Raw genomic sequence first — 12,022 nt, 5'->3', positions numbered from 1 at the left:
TTTTAAATCTTAAGGATTCGCTTTCTCGCTTCCTTTTTCACAAAATTGACACTTTTAACCCCAAAATTCAAATTTCTTTTAATTTTAAATTCTATTTTCTTCCAAAAAATTTAGCTTTTAATTTTTAAATTTCTAAATTGACCTTTAACTTAAAATTTTGACTTTGACTTTCAAATTTGACTTTTGACTTTAAACTTTGACTTTTTCGTTTAACTTTTAAATTTTCAAATTTAGCTTTTCGGTTTGACTTTTAAGTTTGACTTTTTAAATTTGACTTTTAAGGTTGACTTTTGAGTTTTCAAGTCAAAGGGCATTTTTGGTAAACAATTAGTTCTTAAAATATCAATATCAATGAAATTTCCTTGGAAAATTTACGTGAACACTATGAGTTATTACGTAGAGAGAACGAGGACCTGAAATATGAAGGATATCAACTTAGGAAAGGAGAGAAACCCCTGAAGGCTGAATTAGAAGCAAAAATCAAAGACTTTAGGAAGCTTCAGGAAGAGTATAGCACTAAGTGTGTGCATTATAGATATGTTAATGAACAGCTTGCCACTGTGACTGCCGAACTTGATGCATTAAAAGCTAAATATCAAGATGATGACTTTAACTTTAAAAAATTTGATGTATCAAGTGAGGTAGTTGTGTCCATGATTGATAATTGTTTAAAATTTAAAGATAACCAGCAAAAGGGTCTAGGGTATGAAAGTGTTCCTCCTCCTTTCAATCATACTTACACTTTCAACCCTTTGACCAAAGAAGAAATGGACAGAGAGGCACATCTCATATATGGCAAACCAGCTGGATTTGTGTCAGGAGGTATTCAGGTTGAAAATACTAATGTTTCTACTTCCTGTGCAGATCAACCACTAAGTCATTGCAAGCACGCAGCTGAAGAGAGTGTGTCTGATAATAAAATTGTGTCAAAGTCTGATGACTTTAATTTTTTCGATATATTTGATGACATATTTGATAATTATACCGTGGTTGTGCCAGAAAGTGTTGAGCTGAACGATTCTAATGCTTCTACTTCATGTGCAGGTAAAGTAGCAGAAGATGAGAACAAGGAGAAAACTATTGAACAATCCAATGACTTCATGAACTCTGAATCTGTTGCTTCTAACTCAGTTGCTTCTGATCAACCTGCTGTTGAGAAATACAAGCCATCAAAACAAGCGAAACCGACGACTTGCTGCAATTGTGCTTGTGGGAACAATAAGAAACGAGGCAAGGACACGCCACCAGCGGCAGGAAGAAACAACTTCACAGTGAAGAAAAAGACATGTTTTCACTGTGGAACACCTGGACACATTGCCAGAAATTGTGCAAATCGCGCATACATTCCCTATTATGCACAAGGATGGTAGAACGCGCCAAGAGGGAGATGCTCCAAAAGAAACCCCTCGTGGCCACATTCAAACAATGATAACTCGAACGCACAGAAGGCAAAGAATCCAACTCCCAAGAACAAGAAGGGAATGTCGGTCAAGAACTCTAATCTAAGAGATGCTCCAGTGAAACCAAGATCAGTTAGCTCAAAGTCATCTCGAAGATCAGCTTCAAGTTCAAAATCAAGTGCCGAGGCACCCATCGGAGCGAGCAAGAAATGGATTAAACCCAACTACAAATGGGTACCAAAGGTTCAATCTCCCAAATCTTCTAATGACTCTAATATTTCATCATCTTCTGTTTGTGATAAACAGGATATGTCATGGGAGAGAGTTCCTTGCATTGATGACAAAGGTCAACCCAGTTTAAAAATGGACTGGGTTCCAAAGACCAACTGATCCCGCTCTGTGTCGGAGTAGCTATGGAGGCATATCATCAGACTTCGGTTTGTTGGTAGTGGCTGTTCCAGGCACATGATATGAGACATCTCTCAACTGTACAACATTCATAACTTTGTTTGAGAGTATGTGTCCTTTGCGGGAAAGGAAGAAAGGAAGGTATCACTCATGGGGTTTGTGCTTAATGACATGAAGAATTTTCGGATCTGTTCTGAGATTATGCGTGTTGTTCTCAGACCTTCTGGATGCAAATTCAATCGGTGACTTACGCTTTGAGTTTTCTTCTCTATACTCCTGAGTTTATCTTACTCTGATTCGTTTTAAAGACAATCTTTTATAGTTTTCGTTAGTAAGTATTGTTTGGGAAGTGATATCAAGATACAGAGATAACGGGCAGTCTAAGCCAGTGTAAAGGACTAAATCTGAATTGTCTAGACTCTGTGTTCAATGTGCTGGTAGGCACGAAGGATTTGACAGTGTGGATTTAGATAGGATTGTTTGGACTGACCATACGACGCTCGGGTAGATTGAGCAATGAGATAAACATGGGAACCCACGGGATACACTAAATTAATACGCATCTAGAACTGTGACTCAACTTTTCTATGATGTACGGACTTATGTCCTTAATTCTGGTTCTGATAGGGCGACTGGGGGGTTCTGATAAAGTAGGTCTGTAGGAAATTATTTTCTTGCTTTCTATCTGTTAGTCATATGTTGCCTCCTCTACGTGATCGGAAGATCCGACCTAGAATGCAACATATGCAACTCTATTTCTACACACCTCCTTATCTATAATATTCTTTCTATCTGTTAGCCATATGATGTCCCCTTTGCGTAATCGGAAGATCTGACCTGGGACACAACATATGCACCCTACTATCTCTATAACCCTCTATCTCTGTTAGTCATATGTTGTCCCTTCCGCGTGATTGAAATAGATTCGACCTGGGACACAATATATGCATCTATTTCTAAATCTGAATTCCTCCTTAATAATTGTTTACTCACCTAAAGTAAGGAGTTCTTAGGAAGTTCTTGATAACCAGGGTATATCGGGAAGTGGGGAACACATTCTAGTGAAACTAAAATTGAACCATTTAAGAGGTTGCCTGTAGATCTCGCTGCTTAATTTAAGTGGACAAAAATACCCATGGTCGTCGTCAGCTAAATGGTTTATTTAGAAAAGTTTGTCATTTTTCTTCGTGTTTAAGTGGACCACAATACTGGCAAATTGACCAGATCTATTCATGAAGGTGAAGGTACTGATAAAAAAAGTTAAGACTGTCTCACAACTTTGATCCCAAAATGCTTTAAATCTAGTTTTTATTTTTGCTTCTGTTAAATTTGTTCATAGTTTTCCTCTATGCACAAATTTAGGGGGAAAATTAGAAAATTCAAAAATCAAACAAAAATCAGAAAAATTCAAAAATTCAAAAATCAAACAAAAATCAGAAAATTAAAAATAAAAAAATAGTGTTATTTCTGTTTTATTTATTGTTCAAGAAAATCAAAAATCCAAAAATATTTTTGTTTATGTTTTATTTTTTTCAGAAAATATGAAAAACCCAAAAATATTGTGTGCTAAATTTTTCTTTTAGTTTTGTTTTGTCTTGAAAAATGAATTCAGATGTAGATGAGACTCGTGGAGATTGTATCGAGAATTTCTGAGCCAAGGCTTCATCCGTGATCATCGAAGAATTCTCATTCGAAGGAGCAAGAAATAAAGATTATTCTTTCGACATTCAATCTTTCAACCCCAGAAGCAAGGTGAAGCTGAAATTGAAGATTATGTGACGGATTGCATTGAAGCCTCCTTAATCAGTCTACTGCTATCTATGAACCTGCTGAAGTGATCCAGAAGATTCGTTCTCTCTTAAGATTCTCAAGCTGGAAGCACCAATTTTCAAGAATCTGTACATCAAGCCTCCTCACCCAATGTGCGTTTAAAGTCAAATCTTGAAGAAAAGCCCAACTACTCCAGATGAAGTCATTCATTGAAGATTCATCAAGCTCATCATGAAGTTGTGAAGAATTTGAAGATAAAAGTTGAAGCCAAGCTCCAATTGAAGATTGACAAGAAAAGCCAGCTACATTTTTAGGGGGAGCTTGTTGGGTCAATTAGAAAAGAAAGCTATAAACCAAGGGGGAGATTGTTGGGTCAAAAATATGGTTTATACTTTGCTTTCCTAGGAAAATGTATTTTTATGTGATGTATTATGTGTTTGCGGCTGTGTTCACGGTCAGGTTGGTGTGTACGGCCGTAAACGGGTTTACGGCCGTAAACCCGTTCACGGCCGTGAACCCGTGTACGGCCCATGTTCCACACACACACACACACATATATATATATATATATATATATATATATATATATATATATATATATATATATATATATATATATATATATATATATATAAATAGATGTTAGTTGGGTGAGGAGTTGGAGATGAGGGGCTAGAGAAGGAGAGCATATTGTAGAGAGAGAAACAAGAGAGAAGAAAATAGTGTGTGTTGTGTGTGAATCTTGTATTTGGATCTACATTCTAATCATCAAATCATACAAGATTCATCATCTTCTTCTTCTCCTTCTCTTCTATTTGATCTGACATCATCCGTTTGATTGGGATTCTGCACCATCAAACGGATCTGATTGACACTCAAGCAGATCAGGGACTTACAATCACCATCTGCAGTTATATGGAAACCATAGAACTCAGGTGGCATGTTAACTCTACTAGAACATCGAAGAGGTAATAAATTGTCAATTAGCTCAACAGGAGTCTCATCCTCTAGTTGAGAGCTAGTGTCTTCTAAGGTTCCTTTATTGGTTGATTTTGGAATTTCTTCCAGATCAATTGCATTCCCATTGTCCTCTTTGAATATGAGTTCTCTCTCATGAAAGACTCCCCTTCGAGCTACAAAGACCATGTTTTCACTAGGTCTGTAGAACAAGTATCCAAAAGAATTATGTGGGTAACCAATGAAAATACACCTCTCACTTCTAGGCTCTACTTATCGTGAGTTCCTCTTCTAACAAAAGCTTCACAACCCCAAACCTTGATGTGACCTAACGAGAAAACTTTCCCTGTCCACATATCGTGAGGTGTTTTGGAAACCTTCTTAGTAGGAGCAAGATTAAGGATATGGGCGGATGTCTCTAAGGCATAACCCTAGAAAGGAATAGGAAGGGAAGCTTGACTCATCATGGAATGAACCATGTCTAACAAATCTTGGTTTCTCCACTCAACCATACCATTAAGTTGTGGTGTCCTAGGAGGAGTCAAATGTGAAACTATTCCACATTCCTTTAGATAGTCATGGAAATCGATACTAAGATACTCCCCACCTCTATTGGATCGAAGCATCTTTATCTTCCTGCCTAGTTGATTCTTGACCTCGTGTTTAAACTCTTAGAACTTTTCAAAGGTTTCTGATTTATGTTTGATTAAGTAGATATATCCACATCTATTATAATTATCTGTAAATGTCACGTAGAATCATTTGCCATCCCTAGTGGTATATCTGAAGGGCCTACACACATCTGTGTGTATGAGGTCCAACAAACCTTCATCTCCTTCATGAGACCCAGTGAAAGACAATTTTTTCATCTTACCCAAAAGACAAGACTCGCATTCACTATCTGACCTAAATTCTAACGATTCCAACACTTCATCCTTTTGAAGTTGGGTGATGTGTTTATTATCAATGTGTCCAAGACGACAATGCCACAAGCATATTATGTCTACACCATTAGACGAATCAATATTCAATACACTATTGCCTAAGCTATCAAAACAAATCATAATTTCATACACACCATTACAAGGTAAAGCTTCAAATGTAAAAAACACCATTTTTATAAGCTAAAATCAAACCATTCATATCATTCAAAGAATATTGAAATCCTTGTCTAACTAACGCATGAAAAGAAATAATGTTTCGTTTCATTTCTAACGAGTAGCAACAATTAATAAAATATATCCTAACATCACCACTAAGCACAATGTTAGGGTGCAAAGTCATGCTTTGATGCTTCTAGTAGCTTACCCTTTTGTTTGTGTGTAATGAGTTGTCTTTCCTATAAGTAGGAAGTGAGTGACACTCATTTTATGTAAGAACTTGTGAGATATTAGTCTAGTGAGAGAAAGAACAAACCTACTTGTACTCTTGTTATTCTAATGGAGCCTAAATGATTTTATTTACTCCTTGTGTTCTTGATTCTTGCATGATTCACTAGATCTTTTCAATTCTGCACATGTCATCATAATTAGGATCACTACAATTGGTATCAGAGCGGGTGTTCTTGATTTTCTCAAGAATTGATCCATGATGACTACATGATTTGAGTGAATCTTCATTTTTGGGGGATTTTCATTTTTGAGAACGTTTGTATTCTAGAAATCGAATTTTTCCTTGATTTGATCCATAATTCGATTTTCTCTCTCTAGAATACTTGTTTGTATCACTTTCTCTCTCTAGAATTTGGTTCATATTCACTTTCTCTCTCTATAGATCTCTTTGATTATCACTTTCTCTCTGTTTACAAAAACCTAAGTTCGTGTAATCATGGTGTATTTGGCTTATGATTCTTGGGTTGTGATGATTAGAGATGTCAAATTCAAAGTGAACGAGAAACAATTTTATGGTTTGTTGTTGAAAGGCGGGTTGATTACATGGGAAACTTTGATTTCTTATGGAGGCTTGAAAGATGATCATGGAATATTGATATTTCAACCACTTGGGACGATTGATTGTTTAATTCAAATCACCATGATTATGTTATCTTGGTGTGAAAATCAAAAGGAAGGAAAAGAAAGAGAATTATTCAAGAAGGAATATGTTTCTCTTATTGAAGACCCAAATGATCTTCATGTTCTTAAGTTTGTTGAATTTCAAGAATTGGGAATTCAATGTGATTTTGATGAAGATGTTAAAGTTCTTCGTTCAATTGGAGTTCAAACCGATGATATTTTGTGTTCTTGTGATTCGTTTGAAAGAATGATTCCGTATCGAAAGCCATTAATTCAAGGATTTCACAAATATCAAACTCCAAAAGATTTGATTCAAACTTGCAAAGTTGAAGTTGTCAAGAATGAAGTTGTTCTTGAATTCAAATCTTCAAGATCCAAAAAGATGAGAAAGAAAAAGAAGAAGAAGAAGATCAAAAGCAAGAATAAATGGGTTTCTTCACAAAAATCTTCAAATGTTGTTGTGAAGCCGAAATCTATGAAGCAAATTTCGGTTCCAAAGCAACAATCATCAAGGTTGCAGTGAATTTTAATTCAAAACCCAAAAGTATTGATGGTTCTTATGAAGATGATGCTAGATCGTTGAAGAACACGAAGAACGAGTTGTACAACACGCATAGTGGGTGGTACAATGTGAAGATTGGTGATTTTCTTGTTCTAACAAAAGAACCAAGATCTTCAATGATTGATTTGTGTGTTGCAAACGGAAAAAGAATCATTAACAAGGTGTCTCAAATTCTCAAGTGGATTCCAAAAAAATCATGTTGAGATCGACAATGAACGATCAAGGTTTTTCTCAAAACTCGAATTTAATCAATTTTTTTATCGTGCGTTTCTTTTTTCACTTTTGATCGTTTTGATTCATTGGATGTATTACGTTTCAAACACGTTGTTGATCCAACAATAATTTTTTTAGATCAAGCCCAAAACAAACATTAATTTTGTTTTGATTAATTCTTGAGCCCAAAATATTTTTTCTTCAATGTTCATATTATCGATTTATAAGCCCAAATCAAGTGCAATTACTGTTCATATTTCATTTCTTTCCAATCTCAAATACTATTCATACTTTTATCAAGCCCATCTTGATTAATTCAGATAATGTTCCCCATTTCAACTTACACATATGTAATAATCGAGTTTTTGTTATGAGAATTATTGAAAAATCGATGAAGAAAAGTCAATCCTAAAGTCAAATCAATATTTCACCGGTATTGTTCATTCTTTTTGGATTCCTCATTGACTTCTATTTATGCTAAATTCGAATCAACATTGATCAAGGAAATTTGATTTTGGTATTCATATTCTAATTTGATCAGATTATCGTTGATGTGTTGTCTGTCATTAATTGATTTCTATAGTCAAAGAACCAAAAGTCAAAATGAAAGTGAAGAAGGTTTGTGAATGAATTTCGAGTTGATTGGGAAGATTGAATGCACTGTTTATGTCTTGAGAATCGATTATTAGAAATAGTCAAAAACAGAATTTGGTGTTTGTTATTGATCTTGTAATCGAAGCAAAACTTTGGTGTTGTCTAGTCTTGCAAGTTCTATCATTCATGAATCAGTCTCATAATCTGATCGAGTCTTCACCTTTGAAGGAATTAAGCTTCATTATCAAGGGAAGGTTCTTTACAAATGGTTTGATTTCGATTTCGGAGAACTGGAGAGTCAAAACCGATAGTCAACGAAAGTTTGAAAGTCAAAATTGAATCGAAAGTCTGATAACGATGGGTGATATTTCGATGTATGGCTTATTCGCAATGTGTAGCCTGGTAGTTCGATGTATGGAAGAAGCAATCGATCTGGGAACGAAAACTTGAAACTCGTAATCGATTTTGAATTGAAAGGTCAAACAAGAAAAGTCAAAAGTGAAGCTTTTATCTGTGAATGTAATATAAACAATGGTTGTTTATGAGATGGACTCGCAATTCATTTTGTAGGTTTCGCAACTGAAATGGTCTTGCAATTTGAATGAAGATTCGAGGTTCGACTGTGCCTGAAGAATTATCGATTTTGAAGGTATCGAAGGTATATAGGACTTTGATAATGATTTCGAATGTCTGGGATGAAATCAAAGGGTCAAGGGTGTTCGATAGTTATTTGAGGTTCAATAGTTAGGTTAAAAGATTTTGAATCGAAGGTTGGGAAATAGAATTTCATGAGTGGGTTAATTTCGAATGGTTTAATTGAATAGCAAAGGCTGTGTATTTGAATTCGATCGGGAAGGTTGAACAGATTTCATAGGTTTGAGTTACACTCGACACTAGATGTCACTAGAATTGGTTAGTGGAATCGAACTCTAAAGGTTTGAAATGGGTCAATTGAGTATGGCGTATGAGAAGGTGTGATTTCGAAGGTTCGTTGTGGGTATCGACAATATTGTATGATCGCATCTGATTCGAAGTGCAGATGAAGAAGAAAAAAGTTGTGTCGATTCGAATCCCTCAAATATCAAAGAATTGACATTTTCTACCCACATTAGAAATGGGGACAAAATTTGTGAAGAATGCAGGATTTTAATTTCGAATCCCAGTAGTTTTGAAGTATTGGCAGACGGAGGAATTTACATATCAGGTCTCTGCATTTTATGCAAATTAACACTTTATGCCCAGTTTCGCATTTGGGGTAAAATTTCGGATCTTAGGCTGTTTTGGACACAATGGGTACCTGCAGAATTATGATATTGGCAGTTTTTACCCGGATTTTTGAAATTCTTGCATCTCTCCCCGCAAAGTCGAAAATTTTCACAAAAATTGGAAATTTTTCATGACTTTTTCGTGATTGTTTTTCGTGCAAGTTTTTTCATGGTTTCATTTTTCTCACACATCAAGGGGAGATTTGTGAAGTTTATTCCTCGGGAACTTCTCAACCTTAGTGAGTTTTATAATCACTTGTTGATTATAAAAAATGGGAGAATGTAGAGTGGGTATTCGAAGCTTCTCGGGTATTCATTTGCGAATTTGAAGACCGGTATTACTTCGAGGGGGAGTTGGTCTTGATCACGCGAGCTCATTGGATATTGAATCCGGGACATCCAATCCTAACTTTGAGGGGGGGGGGGGGGAATCTTAGGGTGCAAAGTCATGTTTGGATGCTTCTAGTAGCTTACCCTTTTGTTTGTGTGTAATGAGTTGTCTTTCCTATAAATAGGAAGTGAGTGACACTCATTTTATGTAAGAGCTTATGAGAGATTAGTCTAGTGAGAGAAAAAACAAACCCATTTGTACTCTTGTTATTCTAATGGAGCATAAATGATTTTATTTACTCCTTATGTTCTTGATTCTTGCATGATTCACTAGATCTTTTCAATTCTACACATGTCATCATAATTAGGATCACTACGCACTACACAATAAGGTCCCGTTTGATAGTTTCTGTCTAGGAAAGTGTTGTCTGGTAAAGTGTTATCTGGGAAAGTTTTCTGATTGGGAAAGAAACAATGTTGTTTGATTGTACATCTGATTGACTATGCTGAATGATGAAAAAAGTAATAACTCAACAAAAAAAATTTAAAAATTTATTTAAAAAGAATTAATAATCCAAGAAAGAAAGAAAGAGGCAGGGTTTGGTGCATAATTGTCTTTCCAGCCCATTCAGCCAGAAAGATATGATTTTGTGGCTTTCTGGGAAAGACATATCTTACCGGGAAAGACCATTTTTTTGTGCAAATCAAACAGTCTTTCCGGTCCATTCAGCCAGAAAGATCTGTTTGGTCCTGGAAAGATGCTTATCAAATGGGGCCTAAGTTCCAATATTGGGAACAGGAGAAGATCACCTATTTCCCATGATCATATTTATTCTTCCATGCTCCACCTGCTCACTTTCTCTTAGCCCCTACAAATCAGAACAAATGTGAAATCCACGTCTTGTATCAAGGACTCAAGAACGAGTAAGTTGTGAGTTATTGACTTGAATAGTGTACATACATGTCAACGATGGCTTGACCTTGCCATCCCTGATGTCTTGCAACTATTTAGGGCAGCTTCTTTTCTAATGGCTCTTTTCATTACAGTAGTAGTAAGCGGCCTCTTTGGGGTCACTAAGAGTCGGAATGTCTGAACTGGGCTTTGCTTTTGACCCATTGCTAGACAATCCATCTTGGGCCTTGCCCTTCCAGTTCAGTTTAGGATTAGCCTTCCTTTTCTTTCCTATGTTTTCCAAATGGAAAGGACGGGAGCACTTGTAGCAGAACAAACTTCATTCTTCTTCATCCATGATTCAACAATCTGCAACAAGTTGTGGAGTTAGGCCAATGTGGTCTCTGTGTTGTTCAAATGACAAGTTAAGATGAACTAATCATAACAAGTTGGCAAGGATTTAAGGACTATGTTAATGGATAACTCATCATTAAAATTCACATTGAGCCTTTCAAGAGGCTCCACGAATCTCTGCAATCTCTGCACATTATTGCAGACAGACTCTCCCTCCTTCAGCTTGCAGGCCATTAATGCTTTGACGACCTCATACTTTTCTTGATGCACTCCCTTGTGGAAATTTTCTACAAGATCTAATCCCATCTAGTATGGCCAATAGTCCTCATAGAAATTTCGCAACTCAGGTACCATGGATACAACCATGATGTAAGGGACCTTTGTTGTGTCGCCATCGTGTTTCTTGTAGGCGGCAATTTCTTATGGAGTAGCAGTTGACTCATCGATTTCGACAAGAGATTTATTGTGGACATATTCCTTTCCATTATATTGAAGATTAATTTTGAGATTTTGCATCCAGTCGATGTAGTTTGGACCAGAAAGCTTCTCTTTAGAGAGGATCGATAGTAAAGTGAAGTTGTTGTTGGTGGATGATTGAGCAGTAGTAGTATCGCCTGGAGTAGACATTTATACGAAGGAAATAGTTTTAGTTAGTTGATATAAATCTCTAATATTTTAACCCAAAATTAATATTCAAGGCGAGGATCCAAGATAACAATTCACAAATAAGAAGAGGGATGTCGTAATCTTATTGCGGATTTTATGAAGGTAGGAAAACAATTTACCAATTTCAAATTATGAAACTCCTAAATCATTTGAGATTCATTGAATCTTATAAATGGCATGTTTAATCTCAGATTATGCTCTTCTATTTATGACTAGGATGTCGAGGATCACAAACAAGATGTGAATAACCATGCAAACACGCTTGGCACCCTATATGTCATTTATCATCTCCAATTAATGTGTCGGTTAACCACACTCGCTCCATTAACAATTATAATTTTCGAGATGCCCATCATTGCCCTTTAAAGTCCTTATTAGTGTGCCGATTAACCAAACATGCTCCACTAATGACATATTAAAGTATGATGTGTGTTTTCATGGATTATCATACTATTTCACATTTTTCCTAAAGTAACTAGAGTGGGATTTTAAAAGAAGGCTCTAGTACTTTTATATCATTATACTTTTAATGAGATTATGTTCTATCAAACATGTTCGGCTAACGAACCTCCACCACAAAGAAGAGTGGTGGGTGAGAG

Source organism: Lactuca virosa, chromosome 7, assembly GCF_052849685.1.
Source record: "Lactuca virosa cultivar CGN04683 chromosome 7, Lactuca_virosa_CGN04683_v6, whole genome shotgun sequence".
Classification (NCBI taxonomy): domain Eukaryota; kingdom Viridiplantae; phylum Streptophyta; class Magnoliopsida; order Asterales; family Asteraceae; genus Lactuca; species Lactuca virosa.
The sequence above is the reverse complement of the archived record's forward strand: the minus strand, read 5'-3'. Positions refer to the sequence as shown.